We start from the raw sequence: 25,377 nt of genomic DNA, 5'->3' as shown, positions 1-25,377 counted from the left end.
CCCTTCATCTCCTCTCACAACCAGAGTAGTCAGACCATCCGTCCCAGGTGATATCCCTTCATCTCCTCTCACAACCAGAGTAGTCAGACCATCCATCCCAGGTGATATCCCTTCATCTCCTCTCACAACCAGAGTAGTCAGACCATCCGTCCCAGGTGATATCCCTTCATCTCCTCCCACAACCAGAGTAGTCAGACCATCCATCCCAGGTGATATCCCTTCATCTCCTCTCACAACCAGAGTAGTCAGACCATCCATCCCAGGTGATACCCCTTCATCTCTTCTCACAACCAGAGTAGTCAGACCATCCATCCCAGGTGATATCCCTTCATCTCCTCCCACAACCAGAGTAGTCAGACCATCCATCCCAGGTGATATCCCTTCATCTCTTCTCACAACCAGAGTAGTCAGACCATCCATCCCAGGTGATATCCCTTCATCTCCTCTCACAACCAGAGTAGTCAGACCATCCATCCCAGGTGATATCCCCTCCTCTCACAACCAGAGTAGTCAGACCATCCATCCCAGGTGATATCCCTTCATCTCCTCTCACAACCAGAGTAGTCAGACCATCCGTCCCAGGTGATATCCCTTCATCTCCTCTCACAACCAGAGTAGTCAGACCATCCGTCCCAGGTGATATCCCTTCATCTCCTCTCACAACCAGAGTAGTCAGACCATCCATCCCAGGTGATATCCCCTCCTCTCACAACCAGAGTAGTCAGACCATCCATCCCAGGTGATATCCCCTCCTCTCACAACCAGAGTAGTCAGACCATCCATCCCAGGTGATATCCCTTCATCTCCTCCCACAACCAGAGCAGTCAGACCATCCATCCCAGGTGATATCCCTTCATCTCCTCTCACAACCAGAGTAGTCAGACCATCCATCCCAGGTGATATCCCCTCCTCTCACAACCAGAGTAGTCAGACTATCCAAGGCTAGCAGACAGACCACACAGAGACTGTACACAACACCCATTTCCATGCGCTGTAATTCAAAACACTTACTCTCAGTCTAAACTATGAGCAACGTTTGGCTGTGGAGCTGTATCATAATCACCATGATTTGATTTAAGAGTCATTTGGCAACAGATGAAAGACCCTGACAGACAGATGGTCCTTGGCAGCGAGGTACGAGACGGCTTTGTCTGCCGTACGTGCATTGTTTAATCGTGGGTGTTCTCCTGCTGTTGTCTCTCTCTCTCTGTGGATCCTACAGACGCCTGTCTCGCTGTCGCAGAGAACGACACGTCTCGCTGTCGCAGAGAACGACCCGTCTCGCTGTCGCAGAGAACGACGCGTCTCGCTGTCGCAGAGAACGACCCGTCTCGCTGTCGCAGAGAACGACGCGTCTCGCTGTCGCAGAGAACGACACGTCTCGCTGTCGCAGAGAACGACACGTCTCGCTGTCGCAGAGAACGACCCGTCTCGCTGTCGCAGAGAACGACGCGTCTCGCTGTCGCAGAGAACGACACGTCTCGCTCTGAAATATTGTTATTGTAGTCTGTTCTGTGTCGTGTGGTGTGTGACGTCCAACTGTAGATTACCCAGCAGGCTCTGAAGAAGAAGAATTCTACTGAAATGATCCAAAGGCCTCTTGACTCCTGGTCGCTGGTTATTAGAGAGACCTCCTTAGAACCTCTAACCCACTGCTACATCCTGGTCATTAGAGAGACCTCCTTCGAACCTCTAACCCACTGTTACATCCTGGTCATTAGAGAGACCTCCTTAGAACCTCTAACCCACTGCTACATCCTGGTCATTAGAGAGACCTCCTTAGAACCTCTAACCCACTGTTACATCCTGGTCATTAGAGAGACCTCCTTAGAACCTCTAACCCACTGTTACATCCTGGCTATTAGAGAGACCTCCTTAGAACCTCTAACCCACTGTTACATCCTGGCTATTAGAGAGACCTCCTTAGAACCTCTAACCCACTGCTACATCCTGGTCATTAGAGAGACCTCCTTAGAACCTCTAACCCACTGTTACATCCTGGTCATTATAGAGACCTCCTTAGAACCTCTAACCCACTGCTACATCCTGGTCATTAGAGAGACCTCCTTAGAACCTCTAACCCACTGCTACATCCTGGTCAATAGAGAGACCTCCTTAGAACCTCTAACCCACTGCTACATCCTGGTCATTATAGAGACCTCCTTAGAACCTCTAACCCACTGTTACATCCTGGTTATTAGAGAGACCTGCTTAGAACCTCTAACCCACTGCTACATCCTGGCTATTAGAGAGACCTCCTTAGAACCTCTAACCCACTGTTACATCCTGGTTATTAGAGAGACCTGCTTAGAACCTCTAACCCACTGTTACATCCTGGTCATTAGAGAGACCTCCTTAGAACCTCTAACCCACTGTTACATCCTGGTTATTAGAGAGACCTGCTTAGAACCTCTAACCCACTGCTACATCCTGGTTATTAGAGAGACCTGCTTAGAACCTCTAACCCACTGCTACATCCTGGCTATTAGAGAGACCTCCTTAGAACCTCTAACCCACTGTTACATCCTGGTCGTTAGAGAGACCTCCTTAGAACCTCTAACCCACTGCTACATCCTGGTCATTAGAGAGACCTCCGTAGAACCTCTAACCCACTGTTACATCCTGGTCATTAGAGAGACCTCCTTAGAACCTCTAACCCACTGTTACATCCTGGTCATTAGAGAGACATCCTTAGAACCTCTAACCCACTGCTACATCCTGGTCATTAGAGAGACCTCCTTAGAACCTCTAACCCACTGTTACATCCTGGCTATTAGAGAGACCTCCTTAGAACCTCTAACCCACTGCTACATCCTGGTCGTTAGAGAGACCTCCTTAGAACCTCTAATCCACTGTTACATCCTGGTCATTAGAGAGACCTCCTTAGAACCTCTAACCCACTGTTACATCCTGGTCATTAGAGAGACCTCCTTAGAACCTCTAACCCACTGTTACATCCTGGTCATTAGAGAGACCTCCTTAGAACCTCTAACCCACTGTTACATCCTGGTTATTAGAGAGACCTCCTTAGAACCTCTAACCCACTGTTACATCCTGGTTATTAGAGAGACCTCCTTAGAACCTCTAACCCACTGTTACATCCTGGTCATTAGAGAGACCTCCTTAGAACCTCTAACCCACTGTTACATCCTGGTCATTAGAGAGACCTCCTTAGAACCTCTAACCCACTGTTACATCCTGGTTATTAGAGAGACCTCCTTAGAACCTCTAACCCACTGTTACATCCTGGTCATTAGAGAGACCTCCTTAGAACCTCTAACCCACTGTTACATCCTGGTCATTAGAGAGACCTCCTTAGAACCTCTAACCCACTGCTACATCCTGGTCAATAGAGAGACCTCCTTAGAACCTCTAACCCACTGTTACATCCTGGTCAATAGAGAGACCTCCTTAGAACCTCTAACCCACTGCTACATCCTGGTCATTATAGAGACCTCCTTAGAACCTCTAACCCACTGTTACATCCTGGCTATTAGAGAGACCTCCTTAGAACCTCTAACCCACTGCTACATCCTGGCTATTAGAGAGACCTCCTTAGAACCTCTAACCCACTGTTACATCCTGGTTATTAGAGAGACCTGCTTAGAACCTCTAACCCACTGTTACATCCTGGTCGTTAGAGAGACCTGCTTAGAACCTCTAATCCACTGTTACATCCTGGTCATTAGAGAGACCTCCTTAGAACCTCTAACCCACTGTTACATCCTGGTCATTAGAGAGACCTCCTTAGAACCTCTAACCCACTGTTACATCCTGGTCATTAGAGAGACCTCCTTAGAACCTCTAACCCACTGTTACATCCTGGTTATTAGAGAGACCTCCTTAGAACCTCTAACCCACTGTTACATCCTGGTTATTAGAGAGACCTCCTTAGAACCTCTAACCCACTGTTACATCCTGGTCATTAGAGAGACCTCCTTAGAACCTCTAACCCACTGTTACATCCTGGTCATTAGAGAGACCTCCTTAGAACCTCTAACCCACTGTTACATCCTGGTTATTAGAGAGACCTCCTTAGAACCTCTAACCCACTGCTACATCCTGGTTATTAGAGAGACCTCCTTAGAACCTCTAACCCACTGTTACATCCTGGCTATTAGAGAGACCTCCTTAGAACCTCTAACCCACTGTTACATCCTGGTCATTAGAGAGACATCCTTAGAACCTCTAACCCACTGTTACATCCTGGTCATTAGAGAGACCTCCTTAGAACCTCTAACCCACTGTTACATCCTGGTTATTAGAGAGACCTCCTTAGAACCTCTAACCCACTGTTACATCCTGGCTATTAGAGAGACATCCTTAGAACCTCTAACCTCTACTTGAACTTTATGGAGCCATAAACCTTTTTGATTCGTCCTCAGTCACAACCAGCGGATCCTCGAGATGCTGGACATGTTCTGGGTGGATTTCTGCAGAACTTGTAGTAGAGAAGCCAAATGAGTTTTCCTGCAGATTTAGAGGTCGCTGAGTCGGGCGGATGGTATATTGGATTGTGATAACGCTATTGGACTGAGTCGGGATAACGGTATTAACATAGCGATACAGCCCTCACAACACACACACAGAGACACACACACACGCACACGCACATGCACACGCAGATGCACACACACACACAACCACTGTACAGTAACCCTGTTAGTAGACCAAACAGACGGGTTGCAGATGTAATTAGGGGAGAATCCTCCTTAAAGAAACAAACCTCTCTCCCTCTCCCTCTCTCTGTCTCCCCATCTCTCTCTCCGTCTCTCCGTCTCTCCGTCTCTCTCTCTCTCTCTCGCTCTCTCTCTCTCTCTCTCTCTCTCTCTCTCTCTCTCTCTCTCTCTCTCTCTCTCTCTCTCTCTCTCCCCATCTCTCTCTCTCCGTCTCTCTGTCTCTCTCTCTCTCTCTCTCTATCTCTCCCCATCTCTCTCTCTCTCTCTTTCCCCATCTCTCTCTCTCTCCGTCTCTCTCTCTCTCTCTCTCTCTCTCTCTCTCTCTCTCTCTCTCTCTCTCTCTCTCCCCGTCTCTCTCTCTCTCTCTCTCTCTCTCTCTCTCTCTCTCTCTCTCTCTCTCTCTCTCTGTCTCTCTCTCTCTCTGTCTTTTTCTCTCTCTCTCTGTCTCTCTCTCTCTCCCTCTCTCCCCATCTCTCTCTCTGTCTCTCTCTGTCTGTCTCTCTCTCTCTCTCTCCGTCTCTCTCTCTCTCTCTCTCCGTCTCTCTCTCTCTCTCTCCGTCTCTCTCTCTCTCTCTCTCTCTGTCTCTCTCTCTCTCCGTCTCTCTCTCTCTCTCTCTGTCTCTCTCTCCGTCTCTCTCTCTCTCTCTCTCCGTCTCTCCTCTTCTCTCCTCCTCGTCTCTGTTCTCAGAGACCCTCAGATCATCAAGAGTGTGTCAGTGGCCCGTCACCTACTAAATCCATTGGATCCATCAACTCATCAACACACTTCAACCCACCAAACCCTCCTTTACACAGCCCTGCTCCACACACAGCTGTCCCCTCGCTGTGTGGCCTGATGTTAGGATGTTTGTTGACATTATTCTCCCTCATTCTCTTCTCCTAAATACCAGATCTCTGCAATACAACCCAAAACAGCCTTTGTCTTTTTACTAATCAGTTACAGTATATACACCCCAACCACAGATACAGTATATATACAGTTGAAGTCGGAGGTTTACATACACCTTAGCCAAATACATTTAAACTCAGTTTTTCATAATTCCTGACGTTTAATCCGTGTAAAAATTCCCTGTCTTAGGTCAGTGAGGATCACCACTTTATTTTAAGAAGGTGAAATGTCAGAATAATAGTTGAGAGAATGATTTATTTCAGATTTTCTTTCTTTCATCACATTCGCAGTGGGTTAGAAGTTTACATACACTCAATTAGTATTTGGTAGCATTGTCTTTAAATGGTTTAACTTGGGTCAAACGTTTCGGGTAGCCTTCCTCAAGCTTCCCCACAATAAGTTGGGTGAATTTTGGCCCATTACTCCTGACAGAGTTGGTGTAACCGAGTCAGGTTTGTAGGCCTCCGTGCTTGCACACACTTATTCAGTTCTGCCCACAAATGTTCTATAGGATTGAGGTCAGGGCTTTGTGATGGCCACTCCAATACCTTGACTTTGTTGTCCTTAAGCCATTTTGCCACAACTTTGGAGGTATGCTTGTGGTCATTGTCCATTTGCGACCAAGCTTTAACTTCCTGACTGATGTCTTGAGATGTTGCTTCAATATATCCACATTATTTTCCTACCTCATGATGCCATCTATTTTGTGAAGTGCACCAGTCCCTCCTGCAGCAAAGCACCCCCACAACATGATTCTGCCACCCCCGTGCTTCACGGTTGGGATGGTCAGTCTATGTACTGACATCAGTCAGAGTGGTATGTCTATGTACTGACATCAGTCAGAGTGGTAGGTCTATGTACTGACATCAGTCAGAGTGGTAGGTCTATGTACTGACATCAGTCAGAGTGGTAGGTCTATGTACTGACATCAGTCAGAGTGGTAGGTCTATGTACTGACATCAGTCAGAGTGGTAGGTATATGTACTGACACCAGTCAGAGTGGTAGGTCTATGTACTGACATCAGTCAGAGTGGTAGGTCTATGTACTGACATCAGTCAGAGTGGTATGTCTATGTACTGACATCAGTCAGAGTGGTAGGTCTATGTACTGACATCAGTCAGAGTGGTAGGTCTATGTACTGACATCAGTCAGAGTGGTAGGTCTATGTACTAACATCAGACAGAGTGGTAGGTCTATGTACTGACATCAGGCAGAGTGGTAGGTCTATGTACTGACATCAGTCAGAGTGGTAGGTCTATGTACTGACATCAGTCAGAGTGGTAGGTCTATGTACTGACATCAGTCAGAGTGGTAGGTCTATGTACTGACATCAGTCAGAGTGGTAGGTCTATGTACTGACATCAGTCAGAGTGGAAGGTCTATGTACTGACATCAGTCAGAGTGGTAGGTCTATGTACTGACATCAGTCAGAGTGGTAGGTCTATGTACTGACATCAGTCAGAGTGGTAGGTCTATGTACTGACATCAGTCAGAGTGGTAGGTCTATGTACTGGCATCAGTCAGAGTGGTAGGTCTATATACTGACATCAGTCAGAGTGGTAGGTCTATGTACTGACATCAGTCAGAGTGGTAGGTCTATGTACTGACATCAGTCAGAGTGGTAGGTCTATGTACTGACATCAGTCAGAGTGGTAGGTCTATGTACTGACATCAGTCAGAGTGGTAGGTCTATGTACTGACATCAGTCAGAGTGGTAGGTCTATGTACTGACATCAGTCAGAGTGGTAGATCTATGTACTGACATCAGTCAGAGTGGTAGGTCTATGTACTGACATCAGTCAGAGTGGTAGGTCTATGTACTGACATCAGTCAGAGTGGTAGGTCTATGTACTGACATCAGTCAGAGTGGTAGGTCTATGTACTGACATCAGTCAGAGTGGTAGGTCTAATGTACTGACATCAGTCAGAGTGGTAGGTCTATGTACTGACATCAGTCAGAGTGGTAGGTCTATGTACTGACATCAGTCAGAGTGGTAGGTCTATGTACTGACATCAGTCAGAGTGGTAGATCTATGTACTGACATCAGTCAGAGTGGTAGGTCTATGTACTGACATCAGTCAGAGTGGTGGGTCTATGTACTGACATCAGTCAGAGTGGTAGGTCTATGTACTGACATCAGTCAGAGTGGTAGGTCTATGTACTGACATCAGTCAGAGTGGTAGGTCTATGTACTGACATCAGTCAGAGTGGTAGGTCTATGTCCTGACATCAGTCAGAGTGGTGGGTCTATGTACTGACATCAGTCAGAGTGGTAGGTCTATGTACTGACATCAGTCAGAGTGGTAGGTCTATGTACTGACATCAGTCAGAGTGGTGGGTCTATGTACTGACATCAGTCAGAGTGGTAGGTCTATGTACTGACATCAGTCAGAGTGGTAGGTCTATGTACTGACATCAGACAGAGTGGTAGGTCTATTTACTGACATCAGTCAGAGTGGTAGGTCTATGTACTGACATCAGTCAGAGTGGTAGGTCTATGTACTGACATCAGTCAGAGTGGTAGGTCTATGTACTGACATCAGTCAGAGTGGTAGGTCTATGTACTGACATCAGTCAGAGTGGTAGGTCTATGTACTGACATCAGTCAGAGTGGTAGGTCTATGTACTGACATCAGTCAGAGTGGTAGGTCTATGTACTGACATCAGTCAGAGTGGTAGGTCTATGTACTGACATCAGTCAGAGTGGTAGGTCTATGTACTGACATCAGTCAGAGTGGTAGGTCTATGTACTGACATCAGTCAGAGTGGTAGGTCTATGTACTGGCATCAGTCAGAGTGGTAGGTCTATGTACTGGCATCAGTCAGAGTGGTGGGTCTATGTACTGACATCAGTCAGAGTGGTAGGTCTATGTACTGACATCAGTCAGAGTGGTAGGTCTATGTACTGACATCAGTCAGAGTGGTAGGTCTATGTACTGACATCAGTCAGAGTGGTAGGTCTATGTACTGGCATCAGTCAGAGTGGTAGGTCTATGTACTGGCATCAGTCAGAGTGGTAGGTCTATGTACTGACATCAGTCAGAGTGGTAGGTCTATGTACTGACATCAGTCAGAGTGGTAGGTATATGTACTGACATCAGTCAGAGTGGTAGGTCTATGTACTGACATCAGTCAGAGTGGTAGGTCTATGTACTGACATCAGTCAGAGTGGTAGGTATATGTACTGACATCAGTCAGAGTGGTAGGTCTATGTACTGACATCAGTCAGAGTGGTAGGTCTATGTACTGACATCAGTCAGAGTGGTAGGTCTATGTACTTACATCAGACAGAGTGGTAGGTCTATGTACTGACATCAGTCAGAGTGGTATGTCTATGTACTGACATCAGTCAGAGTGGTAGGTCTATGTACTGACATCAGTCAGAGTGGTAGGTCTATGTACTCACATCAGTCAGAGTGGTATGTCTATGTACTGACATCAGTCAGAGTGGTAGGTCTATGTACTGACATCAGTCAGAGTGGTAGGTCTATGTACTCACATCAGACAGAGTGGTAGGTCTATGTACTGACATCAGTCAGAGTGGTAGGTCTATGTACTGACATCAGTCAGAGTGGTAGGTCTATGTACTGACATCAGTCAGTGGTAGGTCTATGTACTGACATCAGTCAGAGTGGTAGGTCTATGTACTGACATCAGTCAGAGTGGTAGGTCTATGTACTGACATCAGTCAGAGTGGTAGGTCTATGTACTGACATCAGTCAGAGTGGTAGGTCTATGTACTGACATCAGACAGAGTGGTAGGTCTATGTACTGACATCAGTCAGAGTGGTAGGTCTATGTACTGACATCAGTCAGAGTGGTAGGTCTATGTACTGACATCAGTCAGAGTGGTAGGTCTATGTACTGACATCAGTCAGAGTGGTAGGTATATGTACTGACATCAGTCAGAGTGGTAGGTCTATGTACTGACATCAGTCAGAGTGGTGGGTCTATGTACTGACATCAGTCAGAGTGGTAGGTCTATGTACTGGCATCAGTCAGAGTGGTAGGTCTATGTACTGACATCAGTCAGAGTGGTAGGTATATGTACTGACATCAGTCAGAGTGGTAGGTCTATGTACTGACATCAGTCAGAGTGGTAGGTCTATGTACTGGCATCAGTCAGAGTGGTAGGTCTATGTACTGACATCAGTCAGAGTGGTAGGTCTATGTACTGACATCAGTCAGAGTGGTGGGTCTATGTACTGACATCAGTCAGAGTGGTGGGTCTATGTACTGACATCAGTCAGAGTGGTAGGTCTATGTACTGACATCAGTCAGAGTGGTGGGTCTATGTACTGACATCAGTCAGAGTGGTAGGTATATGTACTGACATCAGTCAGAGTGGTGGGTCTATGTACTGACATCAGTCAGAGTGGTAGGTCTATGTACTGACATCAGTCAGAGTGGTGGGTCTATGTACTGACATCAGTCAGAGTGGTAGGTCTATGTACTGACATCAGTCAGAGTGGTGGGTCTATGTACTGACATCAGTCAGAGTGGTAGGTCTATGTACTGACATCAGTCAGAGTGGTAGGTCTATGTACTGACATCAGTCAGAGTGGTGGGTCTATGTACTGACATCAGTCAGAGTGGTAGGTCTATGTACTGACATCAGTCAGAGTGGTAGGTCTATGTACTGACATCAGTCAGAGTGGTAGGTCTATGTACTGACATCAGTCAGAGTGGTAGGTCTATGTACTGACATCAGTCAGAGTGGTAGGTCTATGTACTGACATCAGTCAGAGTGGTAGGTCTATGTACTGACATCAGTCAGAGTGGTAGGTCTATGTACTGACATCAGTCAGAGTGGTAGGTCTATGTACTGACATCAGTCAGAGTGGTAGGTCTATGTACTGACATCAGTCAGAGTGGTAGGTCTATGTACTGACATCAGTCAGAGTGGTAGGTCTATGTACTGACATCAGTCAGAGTGGTAGGTCTATGTACTGACATCAGTCAGAGTGGTAGGTCTATGTACTGACATCAGTCAGAGTGGTAGGTCTATGTACTGGCATCAGTCAGAGTGGTAGGTCTATGTACTGGCATCAGTCAGAGTGGTGGGTCTATGTACTGACATCAGTCAGAGTGGTAGGTCTATGTACTGACATCAGTCAGAGTGGTAGGTCTATGTACTGACATCAGTCAGAGTGGTAGGTCTATGTACTGACATCAGTCAGAGTGGTAGGTCTATGTACTGGCATCAGTCAGAGTGGTAGGTCTATGTACTGGCATCAGTCAGAGTGGTAGGTCTATGTACTGACATCAGTCAGAGTGGTAGGTCTATGTACTGACATCAGTCAGAGTGGTATGTCTATGTACTGACATCAGTCAGAGTGGTAGGTCTATGTACTGACATCAGTCAGAGTGGTAGGTCTATGTACTGACATCAGTCAGAGTGGTAGGTATATGTACTGACATCAGTCAGAGTGGTAGGTCTATGTACTGACATCAGTCAGAGTGGTAGGTCTATGTACTGACATCAGTCAGAGTGGTAGGTCTATGTACTCACATCAGACAGAGTGGTAGGTCTATGTACTGACATCAGTCAGAGTGGTATGTCTATGTACTGACATCAGTCAGAGTGGTAGGTCTATGTACTGACATCAGTCAGAGTGGTAGGTCTATGTACTCACATCAGTCAGAGTGGTATGTCTATGTACTGACATCAGTCAGAGTGGTAGGTCTATGTACTGACATCAGTCAGAGTGGTAGGTCTATGTACTCACATCAGACAGAGTGGTAGGTCTATGTACTGACATCAGTCAGAGTGGTAGGTCTATGTACTGACATCAGTCAGAGTGGTAGGTCTATGTACTGACATCAGTCAGTGGTAGGTCTATGTACTGACATCAGTCAGAGTGGTAGGTCTATGTACTGACATCAGTCAGAGTGGTAGGTATATGTACTGACATCAGTCAGAGTGGTAGGTCTATGTACTGACATCAGTCAGAGTGGTAGGTCTATGTACTCACATCAGACAGAGTGGTAGGTCTATGTACTGACATCAGTCAGAGTGGTATGTCTATGTACTGACATCAGTCAGAGTGGTAGGTCTATGTACTGACATCAGTCAGAGTGGTAGGTCTATGTACTGACATCAGTCAGAGTGGTAGGTATATGTACTGACATCAGTCAGAGTGGTAGGTCTATGTACTGACATCAGTCAGAGTGGTGGGTCTATGTACTGACATCAGTCAGAGTGGTAGGTCTATGTACTGGCATCAGTCAGAGTGGTAGGTCTATGTACTGACATCAGTCAGAGTGGTAGGTATATGTACTGACATCAGTCAGAGTGGTAGGTCTATGTACTGACATCAGTCAGAGTGGTAGGTCTATGTACTGGCATCAGTCAGAGTGGTAGGTCTATGTACTGACATCAGTCAGAGTGGTAGGTCTATGTACTGACATCAGTCAGAGTGGTGGGTCTATGTACTGACATCAGTCAGAGTGGTGGGTCTATGTACTGACATCAGTCAGAGTGGTAGGTCTATGTACTGACATCAGTCAGAGTGGTGGGTCTATGTACTGACATCAGTCAGAGTGGTAGGTATATGTACTGACATCAGTCAGAGTGGTGGGTCTATGTACTGACATCAGTCAGAGTGGTAGGTCTATGTACTGACATCAGTCAGAGTGGTGGGTCTATGTACTGACATCAGTCAGAGTGGTAGGTCTATGTACTGACATCGGTAGGTTCATCAGGGAGGAATTCTCTTTTTTTTCGTGAGAACGTGTGTCGACTTTTTCTCACGACAGTATATCAGTCTCAACAAACCAGGTGGGATTCACCCCCCCCCCCCCCCCCCCCCCCACACCCTGCTCCTCCCCAGGCCAGATGGCAGTACGCCCAGTGATTTATCCTCTGTCTGAGCACCAGATGTTTTCAGATGTTGTTTTTCCTGTCATCAAAGAGACGAGAAACACCCAATGAGGTCGTATCCCAAATGGAACCATGTTGCCGAGAAAGTACACTACTGTTGACCAGGACCCATAGAGCTCTACTGTTGACCAGGACCTATAGGGCTCTACTGTTGACCAGGACCCATAGGGCTCTACTGTTGACCAGGACCCATAGGGCTCTACTGTTGACCAGGACCCATAGAGCTCTACTGTTGACCAGGACCCATAGGGCTTTACTGTTGACCAGGACCCATAGGGCTCTACTGTTGACCAATACCTATAGAGCTCTACTGTTGACCAGGACCTATAGGGCTCTACTGTTGACCAGGACCCATAGGGCTCTACTGTTGACCAGGACCCACAGGGCTCTACTGTTGACCAGGACCCATAGAGCTCTACTGTTGACCAGGACCCATAGGGCTCTACTGTTGACCAGGACCCACAGGGCTCTACTGTTGACCAGGACCCATAGAGCTCTACTGTTGACCAGGACCTATAGAGCTCTACTGTTGACCAGGACCCATAGGGCTCTACTGTTGACCAGGACCCATAGGGCTCTACTGTTGACCAGGACCCATAGGGCTCTACTGTTGACCAGGACCCACAGGGCTCTACTGTTGACCAATACCTATAGAGCTCTACTGTTGACCAGGACCTATAGGGCTCTACTGTTGACCAGGACCCATAGGGCTCTACTGTTGACCAGGACCCATAGGGCTCTACTGTTGACCAGGACCCACAGGGCTCTACTGTTGACCAGGACACATAGTGCTCTACTGTTGACCAGGACCCATAGGGCTCTACTGTTGACCAGGACTTATAGGGCTCTACTGTTGACCAGGACCCACAGGGCTCTACTGTTGACTAAAGCCCATAGGGCTCTACTGTTGACCAGGACCCATAGGGCTCTACTGTTGACCAGGACCCATAGGGCTCTACTGTTGACCAGGACCCACAGGGCTCTACTGTTGACCAGGACCCATAGGGCTCTACTGTTGACCAGGACCCATAGGGCTCTACTGTTGACCAGGACCCATAGAGCTCTACTGTTGACCAGGACCCACAGGGCTCTACTGTTGACCAGGACCCATAGAGCTCTACTGTTGACCAGGACATATAGAGCTCTACTGTTGACCAGGACCCACAGGGCTCTACTGTTGACCAGGACCCATAGGGCTCTACTGTTGACCAATACCTATAGAGCTCTACTGTTGACCAGGACCTATAGGGCTCTACTGTTGACCAGGACCCATAGGGCTCTACTGTTGACCAGGACCCACAGGGCTCTACTGTTGACCAGGACCCATAGGGCTCTACTGTTGACCAGGACCCATAGGGCTCTACTGTTGACCAGGACCCACAGGGCTCTACTGTTGACCAGGACCCATAGAGCTCTACTGTTGACCAGGACCTATAGAGCTCTACTGTTGACCAGGACCCATAGGGCTCTACTGTTGACCAGGACCCATAATGCTCTACTGTTGACCAGGACACATAGTGCTCTACTGTTGACCAGGACCCATAGGGCTCTACTGTTGACCAGGACTTATAGGGCTCTACTGTTGACCAGGACCCACAGGGCTCTACTGTTGACTAAAGCCCATAGGGCTCTACTGTTGACCAGGACCCATAGGGCTCTACTGTTGACCAGGACCCATAGGGCTCTACTGTTGACCAGGACCCACAGGGCTCTACTGTTGACCAGGACCCATAGGGCTCTACTGTTGACCAGGACCCATAGGGCTCTACTGTTGACCAGGACCCATAGAGCTCTACTGTTGACCAGGACCCACAGGGCTCTACTGTTGACCAGGACCCATAGAGCTCTACTGTTGACCAGGACATATAGAGCTCTACTGTTGACCAGGACCCACAGGGCTCTACTGTTGACCAGGACCCACAGGGCTCTACTGTTGACCAGGACCCACAGGGCTCTACTGTTGACCAGGACCCATAGGGCTCTACTGTTGACCAGAACATATAGAGCTCTGGTGAGAACTAGTGCACTATACACTGAGTGGACAAATCATTAGGAACACCTGCTCTTTCCAGGACAGACTGACCAGGTGAATCCAGGTGAAAGATATGATCCCTTATTGATGTCACTTGTTAAATCCACTTCAATCAGTGTAGATGAAGGGGGGAGACGGGTTAAAGGAGGATTTTTAAGCCTTGAGACAATTGCGACATGGATTGTGTATGAGTGCCATTTAGAGGGTGAATGGACAAGACAAAATATTTAAGTTAATTTGAACAGGGTATGGTAGTAGGTGCCAGGCGCACCGGTTTGTGTCAAGAACTTCAACACTGCTGGGTTTCACTCTCAACAGTTTCCTGTGTGTATCAAGACTGGTCCACCACCCAAAGGACATCCAGCCAACTTGACACAACTGTGGGAAGCATTGGAGTCAACATGGACCAGCATCCCTGTGGAACGCTTTAGACACCTTGTAGAGTTCATGACCTGATGAATTGAGGGAATAGGATGTATAGGGATTAGAGTGTATAGGGAATAGGGTGTACAGGGAATAGGGTGTATAGGGAATAGGGGTTATAGGGAATAGGGTGTATAGGGAATAGGGTGTATATGGAATAGGGTGTATAGGGAATAGGGTGTATAGGGAATAGGGTGTATAGGGAATAGGGTGTACAGGGAATAGGGTGTACAGGGAATAGGGTGTATAGGGAATAGGGTGTACAGGGAATAGGGTGTATAGGGAATAGGGTGTACAGGGAATAGGGTGTATAGGGAATAGGGTGTATAGGGAATAGGGTGTATATGGAATAGGGTGTATATGGAATATAGTGTATAGGGAATATGGTTTATAGGGAACAGGGTGTACAGAGAATTTGGTCCCATTTGGGACTAACAGTGAACCAGCTCTGTCAAGTCAGTTCTGTCAGGGAGCAGGTCAGTTCTGTCAGGGAGCAGGCCAGTTCTGTCAGGGAGCAGGTCATCTCTGTCAGGGAGCAGGTCAGTTCTGTCAGGGAGCAGGTCATCTCTGTCAGGGAGCAGGTCAGTTCTGTCAGGGAGCAGGTCAGTTCTGTCAGGGAGCAGGTCAGTTCATCAGGGAGCAGGTCATCTCTGTCAGGGAGCAGGTCAGTTCTGTCAGGGAGCAGGTCAGTTCTGTCAGGGAGCAGGTCATCTCTGTCAGGGAGCAGGTCATCTCTGTCAGGGAGCAGGTCAGTTCTGTCAGGGAGCAGGTCATCTCTGTCAGGGAGCAGATCATCTCTGTCAGGGAGTAGGTCCTCTCTGTCAGGGAGCAGGTCAGTTCTGTCAGGGAGCAGGTCAGTTCTGTCAGGGAGCAGGTCAGTTCTGTCAGGGAGCAGGTCATCTCTGTCAGGGAGCAGGTCATCTCTGTCAGGGAGCAGGTCATCTCTGTCAGGCAGCAGGTGATCAGGGAGCAGGTCATCTCTGTCAGGGAGCAGGTCATCTCTGTCAGGGAGCAGGTCATCTCTGTCAGGGAGCAGGTCAGTTCTGTCAGGGAGCAGGTCATCTCTGTCAGAGAGCAGGTCAGTTCTGTCAGGGAGCAGGTCATCTCTGTCAGGGAGCAGGTCAGTTCTGTCAGGGAGCAGGTCCTCTCTGTCAGGGAGCAGGTCAGTTCTGTCAGGGAGCAGGTCCTCTCTGTCAGGGAGCAGGTCATCTCTGTCAGGGAGCAGGTCATCTCTGTCAGGGAGCAGGTCAGTTCTGTCAGGGAGCAGGTCATCTCTGTCAGGAAGCAGGTCCTCTCTGTCAGGGAGCAGGTCATCTCTGTCAGGGAGCAGGTCATCTCTGTCAGGGAGCAGGTCATCTCTGTCAAGGAGCAGGTCAGTTCTGTCAGGGAGCAGGTCAGTTCTGTCAGGGAGCAGGTCATCAGGGAGCAGGTCATCTCTGTCAGGGAGCAGGTCATCAGGGAGCAGGTCATCTCTGTCAGGGAGCAGGTCAGTTCTGTCAGGGAGCAGGTCATCTCCGTCAGGGAGCAGGTCATCTCTGTCAGGGAGCAGGTCATCTCTGTCAGGGAGCAGGTCATCTCTGTCAGGGAGCAGGTCATCTCTGTCAGGGAGCTGGTCAGTTCATCAGGGAGCAGGTCATCTCTGTCAGGGAGCAGGTCAGTTCTGTCAGGGAGCAGGTCATCTCTGTCAGGGAGCAGGTCAGTTCTGTCAGAGAGCAGGCCAGTTCTGTCAGGGAGCAGGTCATCTATGTCAGGGAGCAGGTCAGTTCTGTCAGGGAGCAGGTCAGATCTGTCAGGGAGCAGGTCATCTCTGTCAGGGAGCAGGTCAGTTCTGTCAGGGAGCAGGTCATCTCTGTCAGGGAGCAGGTCATCGCTGTCAGGGAGCAGGTCAGTTCTGTCAGGGAGCAGGTCATCAGGGAGCAGGTCAGTTCTGTCAGGGAGCAGGTCATCTCTGTCAGGGAGCAGGTCATCTCTGTCAGGGAGCAGGTCAGTTCTGTCAGGGAGCAGGTCATCAGGGAGCAGGTCATCTCTGTCAGGGAGCAGGTCAGTTTTGTCAGGGAGCAGGTCAGTTCTGTCACGGAGCAGGTCAGTTCTGTCACGGAGCAGGTCAGTTCTGTCAGGGAGCAGGTCAGTTCTGTCAGGGAGCAGGTCAGTTCTATCAGGGAGCAGGTCAGTTCCTTCAGGGAGCAGGTCATCTCTGACAGGGAGCAGGTCAGTTCTGTCAGGGAGCAGGTCAGTTCTGTCACGGAGCAGGTCAGTTCTGTCAGGGAGCAGGTCAGTTCTGTCAGGTAGCAGGTCAGTTCCTTCAGGGAGCAGGTCATCTCTGTCAGGGAGCAGGTCAGTTCCTTCAGGGAGAAGGTCATCTCTGTCAGGGAGCAGGTCATCTCTGTCAGGGAGCAGGTCAGTTCTGTCAGGGAGCAGGTCAGTTCTGTCAGGGAGCAGGTCAGTTCCTTCAGGGAGCAGGTCATCTCTGTCAGGGAGCAGGTCAGTTCCTTCAGGGAGCAGGTCATCTCTGTCAGGGAACAGGTCATCTCTGTCAGGGAGCAGGTCATCTCTGTCAGGGAGCAGGTCATCTCTGTCAGGGAGCAGGTCAGTTCTGTCAGGGAGCAGGTCCTCTCTGACAGGGAGCAGGTCAGTTCTGTCAGGGAGCAGGTCATCAGGGAGCATGTCATCAGGGAGCAGGTCATCTCTGTCAGGGAGCAGGTCATCTCTGTCAGGGAGCAGGCCAGTTCTGTCAGGGAGAAGATCATCTCTGTCAGGGAGCAGGTCATATCTGTCAGGGAGCAGGTCAGTTCTGTCAGGGAGCAGGTCAGTTCTGTCAGGGAGCAGGTCAGTTCTGTCAGGGAGCAGGTCATCTCTGTCAGGGAGCAGGTCATCTCTGTCAGGGAGCAGGTCATCTATGTCAGAGAGCAGGTCAGTTCTGTCAGAGAGCAGGTCAGTTCTGTCAGGGAGCAGGTCAGTTCTGTCAGGGAGCAGGTCATCTCTGTCAGGGAGCAGGTCAGTTCTGTCAGGGAGCAGGTCATCTCTGTCAGGGAGCAGGTCATCTATGTCAGAGAGCAGGTCAGTTCTGTCAGAGAGCAGGTCAGTTCTGTCAGGGAGCAGGTCATCTATGTCAGAGAGCAGGTCAGTTCTGTCAGAGAGCAGGTCATCTCTGTCAGGGAGCAGGTCATCTCTGTCAGGGAGCAGGTCATCTCTGTCAGAGAGCAGGTCAGTTCTGTCAGGGAGCAGGTCATCTCTGTCAGGGAGCAGGTCAGTTCTGTCAGGGAGCAGGTCATCTCTGTCAGGGAGCAGGTCATCTATGTCAGAGAGCAGGTCAGTTCTGTCAGAGAGCAGGTCATCTCTGTCAGGGAGCAGGTCAGTTCTGTCAGGGAGCAGGTCAGTTCTGTCAGGGAGCAGGTCAGTTCTGTCAGGGAGCAAGTCATCTCTATCAGGGAGCAGGTCATCTCTGTCAGGGAGCAGGTCAGTTCTATCAGGGAGCAGGTCAGTTCTGTCTATATGAATCTGATGTCAGGTCAGCTGCTTTGATGTTCAGGAAGGGCGTTGTGTTCAGAGAACCAGGTATATTCATGTACCAATGACTGGCATCATTCAGTGTAGCGCTGATTAACACAACACAATGCATTCTGGGTGTTACCCACAGGGGCTGAAAATCACCTCTGAATTTAATAACAAAACATTCTCACCCTTTAAAGGTGGAGTCCCCATTTATCCCCGCAGCCTGTGGGAATATTTTTAATGTTTTAAGTCTCTGTTATATTTTTAAGGTTTACAAGTGGGCACGGTTTAGCAGTAATAAAAAAATATTTATGCTTCCTCTGCGCTCTAAGGCCAGGGGAGTGTTGTGTTCTGGATGGTGGGCGCCATCGGTATTATCACAGGTCATTACATGGCTGTTCTGGGCCTGCTGCTGTCGTGGGGCTGTCTCTGTGGGATGGGGCTCTGTGATGGAGAGGACAGGCCTGCTGCTGTCTCTGTGGGATGGGGCTCTGTGATGGAGAAGACAGGCCTGCTGCTGTCTCTGTGGGATGGGGCTCTGTGATGGAGAGGACAGGCCTGCTGCTGTCTCTGTGGGATGGGGCTCTGTGATGGATAAGACAGGCCTGCTGCTGTCGTGGGGCTGTCTCTGTGGGATGGGGCTCTGTGATGGAGAAGTCAGGCCTGCTGCTGTCGTGGGCTGGCCCTGTGGGATGGGGCTCTGTGATGGAGAAGACAGGCCTGCTGCTGTCGTGGGGCTGTCTCTGTGGGATGGGGCTCTGTGATGGAGAAGACAGGCCTGCTGCTGTCGTGGGCTGTCTCTGTGGGATGGGGCTCTGTGATGGAGAGGACAGGCCTGCTGCTGTCTCTGTGGGATGGGGCTCTGTGATGGAGAGGACAGGCCTGCTGCTGTCTCTGTGGGATGGGGATCTGTGATGGAGAGGACAGGCCTGCTGCTGTCATGGGGCTGTCTCTGTGGGATGGGGCTCTGTGATGGAGAGGACAGGCCTGCTGCTGTCATGGGGCTGTCTCTGTGGGATGGGGCTCTGTGATGGAGAGGACAGGCCTGCTGCTGTCTCTGTGGGATGGGGATCTGTGATGGAGAGGACAGGCCTGCTGCTGTCGTGGGGCTGTCTCTGTGGGATGGGGCTCTGTGATGGAGAGGACAGGCCTGCTGCTGTCGTGGGGCTGTCTCTGTGGGATGGGGCTCTGTGATGGAGAAGACAGGCCTGCTGCTGTCTCTGTGGGATGGGGCTCTGTGATGGAGAGGACAGGCCTGCTGCTGTCTCTGTGGGATGGGGCTCTGTGATGGAGAGGACAGGCCTGCTGCTGTCTCTGTGGGATGGGGCTCTGTGATGGAGAGGACAGGCCTGCTGCTGTCTCTGTGGGATGGGGCTCTGTGATGGATAAGACAGGCCTGCTGCTGTCGTGGGGCTGTCTCTGTGGGATGGGGCTCTGTGATGGAGAAGACAGGCCTGCTGCTGTCATGGGGCTGTCTCTGTGGGATGGGGCTCTGTGATGGAGAGGACAGGCCTGCTGCTGTCTCTGTGGGATGGGGCTCTGTGATGGAGAGGACAGGCCTGCTGCTGTCTCTGTGGGATGGGGCTCTGTGATGGAGAGGACAGGCCTGCTGCTGTCTCTGTGGGATGGGGCTCTGTGATGGATAAGACAGGCCTGCTGCTGTCGTGGGGCTGTCTCTGTGGGATGGGGCTCTGTGATGGATAAGACAGGCCTGCTGCTGTCATGGGGCTGTCTCTGTGGGATGGGGCTCTGTGATGGATAAGACAGGCCTGCTGCTGTCATGGGGCTGTCTCTGTGGGATGGGGCTCTGTGATGGAGAAGACAGGCCTGCTGCTGTCATGGGGCTGTCTCTGTGGGATGGGGCTCTGTGATGGAGAGGACAGGCCTGCTGCTGTCGTGGGGCTGTCTCTGTGGGATGGGGCTCTGTGATGGAGAGGACAGGCCTGCTGCTGTCGTGGGGCTGTCTCTGTGGGATGGGGATCTGTGATGGAGAGGACAGGCCTGCTGCTGTCGTGGGGCTGTCTCTGTGGGATGGGGCTCTGTGATGGATAAGACAGGCCTGCTGCTGTCGTGGGGCTGTCTCTGTGGGATGGGGCTCTGTGATGGATAAGACAGGCCTGCTGCTGTCGTGGGGCTGTCTCTGTGGGATGGGGCTCTGTGATGGAGAAGACAGGCCTGCTGCTGTCGTGGGGCTGTCTCTGTGGGATGGGGCTCTGTGATGGAGAAGTCAGGCCTGCTGCTGTCGTGGGCTGTCTCTGTGGGATGGGACTCTGTGATGGAGAGGACAGGCCTGCTGCTGTCGTGGGGCTGTCTCTGTGGGATGGGGCTCTGTGATGGAGCAGACAGGCCTGCTGCTGTCTCTGTGGGATGGGGCTCTGTGATGGAGAAGACAGGCCTGCTGCTGTCTCTGTGGGATGGGGCTCTGTGATGGAGAAGACAGGCCTGCTGCTGTCTCTGAGGGATGGGGCTCTGTGATGGAGAGGACAGGCCTGCTGCTGTCGTGGGGCTGTCTCTGTGGGATGGGGCTCTGTGATGGAGAAGACAGGCCTGCTGCTGTCTCTGTGGGATGGGGCTCTGTGATGGAGAAGACAGGCCTGCTGCTGTCTCTGTGGGATGGGGCTCTGTGATGGAGAAGACAGGCCTGCTGCTGTCTCTGAGGGATGGGGCTCTGTGATGGAGAGGACAGGCCTGCTGCTGTCGTGGGGCTGTCTCTGTGGGATGGGGCTCTGTGATGGAGAAGACAGGCCTGCTGCTGTCTCTGTGGGATGGGGCTCTGTGATGGAGAAGACAGGCCTGCTGCTGTCTTGGGGCTGTCTCTGTGGGATGGGGCTCTGTGATGGAGAGGACAGGCCTGCTGCTGTCTTGGGGCTGTCTCTGTGGGATGGGGCTCTGTGATGGAGAAGACAGGCCTGCTGCTGTCTTGGGGCTGTCTCTGTGGGATGGGGCTATGTGATGGAGAAGACAGGCCTGCTGCTGTCGTGGGCTGTCTCTGTGGGATGGGGCTCTGTGATGGAGAAGACAGGCCTGCTGCTCTAGTGGGCTGTCTCAGTGGGATGGGGCTCTGTGATGGAGAAGACAGGCCTGCTGCTGTCTCTGTGGGATGGGGCTCTGTGATGGATAAGACAGGCCTGCTGCTGTCTCTGTGGGATGGGGCTCTGTGATGGAGAAGACAGGCCTGCTGCTGTCTCTGTGGGATGGGGCTCTGTGATGGAGAAGACAGGCCTGCTGCTGTCTTGGGGCTGTCTCTGTGGGATGGGGCTCTGTGATGGAGAGGACAGGCCTGCTGCTGTCTTGGGGCTGTCTCTGTGGGATGGGGCTCTGTGATGGAGAGGACAGGCCTGCTGCTGTCTCTGTGGGATGGGGCTCTGTGATGGAGAAGACAGGCCTGCTGCTGTCTCTTTGGCATGGGGCTCTGTGATGGAGAAGACAGGCCTGCTGCTGTCATGGGGCTGTCTCTGTGGGATGGGGCTCTGTGATGGAGAAGACAGGCCTGCTGCTGTCATGGGGCTGTCTCTGTGGGATGGGGCTCTGTGATGGAGAAGACAGGCCTGCTGCTGTCATGGGGCTGTCTCTGTGGGATGGGGCTCTGTGATGGAGAAGACAGGCCTGCTGCTGTCTCTGTGGGATGGGGCTCTGTGATGGAGAAGACAGGCCTGCTGCTGTCTCTTTGGGATGGGGCTCTGTGATGGAGAGGACAGGCCTGCTGCTGTCGTGGGGCTGTCTCTGTGGGATGGGGCTCTGTGATGGAGAAGACAGGCCTGCTGCTGTCATGGGGCTGTCTCTCTGGGATGGGGCTCTGTGATGGAGAAGACAGGCCTGCTGCTCTAGTGGGCTGTCTCTGTGGGATGGGGCTCTGTGATGGAGAAGACAGGCCTGCTGCTCTAGTGGGCTGTCTCTGTGGGATGGGGCTCTGTGATGGAGAAGACAGGCCTGCTGCTGTCGTGGGCTGTCTCTGTGGGATGGGGCTCTGTGATGGAGAAGACAGGCCTGCTGCTGTCTCTGTGGGATGGGACTCTGTGATAGAGAAGACCCTCGTTCACACAGACACCAACAGACAGAGACACTGAGTGGGACAGGGCTGAGAGGAGAAGAGAGGAGTCTGGTGCTCTTCTGAGGGCTTCACTGTGACATGCCTCAGTCAGGCCTGGTTCTGAGAACCTCACTGTGACATGCCTCAGTCAGGCCTGGTTCTGAGAACCTCACTGTGACATGCCTCAGTCAGGCCTGGTTCTGAGAGGCCTCACTGTGACATGCCTCAGACAGGCCTGGTTCTGAGGGCCTCACTGTGACATGCCTCAGTCAGGCCTGGTTCTGAGGGACTCACTGTGACAGGCCTGGTTCTGAGGGCCTCACTGTGACATGCCTCAGACAGGCCTGGTTCTGAGGGACTCACTGTGACATGCCTCAGACAGGCCTGGTTCTGAGGGCCTCACTGTGACATGCCTCAGTCAGGCCTGGTTCTGAGGGACTCACTGTGACATGCCTCAGACAGGCCTGGTTCTGAGGGCCTCACTGTGACATGCCTCAGTCAGGCCTGGTTCTGAGGGACTCACTGTGACAGGCCTGGTTCTGAGGGCCTCACTGTGACATGCCTCAGACAGGCCTGGTTCTGAGGGCCTCACTGTGACATGCCTCAGACAGGCCTGGTTCTGAGGGCCTCACTGTGACATGCCTCAGTCAGGCCTGGTTCTGAGGGACTCACTGTGACATGCCTCAGACAGGCCTGGTTCTGAGGGCCTCACTGTGACATGCCTCAGTCAGGCCTGGTTCTGAGGGACTCACTGTGACATGCCTCAGACAGGCCTGGTTCTGAGGGACTCACTGTGACATGCCTCAGACAGGCCTGGTTCTGAGAACCTCACTGTGACAGGCCTCAGACAGGCCTGGTTCTGAGGGCCTCACTGTGACATGCCTCAGACAGGCCTGGTTCTGAGGGCCTCACTGTGACATGCCTCAGTCAGGCCTGGTTCTGAGAACCTCACTGTGACATGCCTCAGTCAGGCCTGGTTCTGAGGGCCTCACTGTGACATGCCTCAGTCAGGCCTGGTTCTGAGGGACTCACTGTGACAGGCCTGGTTCTGAGGGCCTCACTGTGACATGCCTCAGACAGGCCTGGTTCTGATACATGCATTTACAAACACACACACACACACACAAACACACACACACACACACACACACACACACACACACACACACACACACACACACACACACACACACACACACACACACACACACACACACACACACACACACACACACAATCACACAATCGATAACATACACATGGATTCAGTACTGTAGATATGTGGTAGTGGTGGAGTAGGCGCCTGAGGGCCCACAGTGTGTTGTGAAATCTGTCTGAATGTATTGTAATGTTTTTAAAATGTATAAATATAATATAATATAAACTGCCTTAATTTTGTTGGACCCCAGGAAGAGTAGCTAGCTGCTGCTTTGGCAGGAACTAATGGGGATCCATAATAAACCCCAGGAAGAGTAGCTGCTGCCTTGGCAGGAACTAATGGGGATCCATAATAAACCCCAGGAAGAGTAGCTGCTGCCTTGGCAGAAACTAATGGGGATCCATAATAAACCCCAGGAAGAGTGCTGCTGTCTTGGCAGGAACTAATGGGGATCCATAATAAACCCCAGGAAGAGTAGCTGCTGCCTTGACAGGAACTAATGGGGATCCATAATAAACCCCAGGAAGAGTAGCTGCTGCCTTGACAGGAACTAATGGACTGTGTACTGTAGTGTGTTAGTAGATAGTACAGCCCAGTAATGGACTGTGTACTGTAGTGTGTTAGTAGATAGTACAGCCCAGTAATGGACTGTGTACTGTAGTGTGTTAGTAGATAGTACAGCCCAGTAATGGACTGTGTACTGTAGTGTGTTAGTAGATAGTACAGCCCAGTAATGGCCTGTGTACTGTAGTGTGTTACTAGATAGTACAGCCCAGTAATGGCCTGTGTACTGTAGTGTGTTAGTAGATAGTAGTAGATAGTACAGCCCAGTAATGGACTGTGTACTGTAGTGTGTTAGTGTGTTAGTACATAGTACAGCCCAGTAATGGCCTGTGTACTGTAGTGTGTTAGTGTGTTAGTACACAGTACAGCCCAGTAATGGACTGTGTACTGTAGTGTGTTAGTGTGTTAGTACACAGTACAGCCCAGTAATGGCCTGTGTACTGTAGTGTGTTAGTGTGTTAGTACACAGTACAGCCCAGTAATGGCCTGTGTACTGTAGTGTGTTAGTACATAGTACAGCCCAGTAATGGCCTGTGTACTGTAGTGTGTTAGTACATAGTACAGCCCAGTAATGGACTGTGTACTGTAGTGTGTTAGTGTGTTAGTACATAGTACAGCCCAGTAATGGAGTTAAAATCTACATTGGCAGTAGTGGACATACGTTTTATTTCCTGACGTGAAGGCCCTTTTATGACGGCTGTCATTTTGGTCTGCGGCTGGCTGCCTGTGGTCAGGCTCTGTCCTCCTGCACTCAGTCCACATAATTCAGACTTTATAGGACCGACGGACGACCACGTTGCCGTGGCAGAGAAATACACCTCTACTGTAACTCGTAGCAAAACAGAAAAATATGGATATCCCCAAACTTCTGCTCAGGAAGCTGGACCAAAACAAGTGTTGCCACAACAACAGAAGTGAAGTCGACCATCTGGGCTGAATGACTGCTCATCTCACCATCGTTGTTTCAGCAGGGAAACGAGGTGGTCATGGGAGAATGACTGTTCTACTGGTGAGTGTTCTACTGGTGACTGTTCTACTGGTGACTGTTCTACTGGTGAGTGTTCTACCGGTGACTGTTCTACCGGTGACTGTTCTACTGGTGACTGTTCTACTGGTGACTGTTCTACTGGTGACTGTTCTACTGGTGAGTGTTCTACTGGTGACTGTTCTACTGGTGACTGTTCTACTGGTGACTGTTCTACTGGTGACTGTTCTACCGGTGAC

At 50.6% G+C, this 25,377-nt stretch overlaps 1 pseudogene; it reads right to left on the bottom strand.

Annotated features, from left to right (window-relative positions):
* Positions 1 to 1,216: 1,216 nt before the first annotated feature.
* The window catches only part of LOC129842163 (uncharacterized), a 26,728-nt pseudogene continuing 2,567 nt past the window's right edge, over positions 1,217 to 25,377 (bottom strand).

This window comes from Salvelinus fontinalis, unplaced genomic scaffold (genome assembly GCF_029448725.1).
Source record: "Salvelinus fontinalis isolate EN_2023a unplaced genomic scaffold, ASM2944872v1 scaffold_0020, whole genome shotgun sequence".
Lineage (NCBI taxonomy): Eukaryota > Metazoa > Chordata > Actinopteri > Salmoniformes > Salmonidae > Salvelinus > Salvelinus fontinalis.
This window is presented reverse-complemented; position numbering and strand designations above follow the sequence as displayed.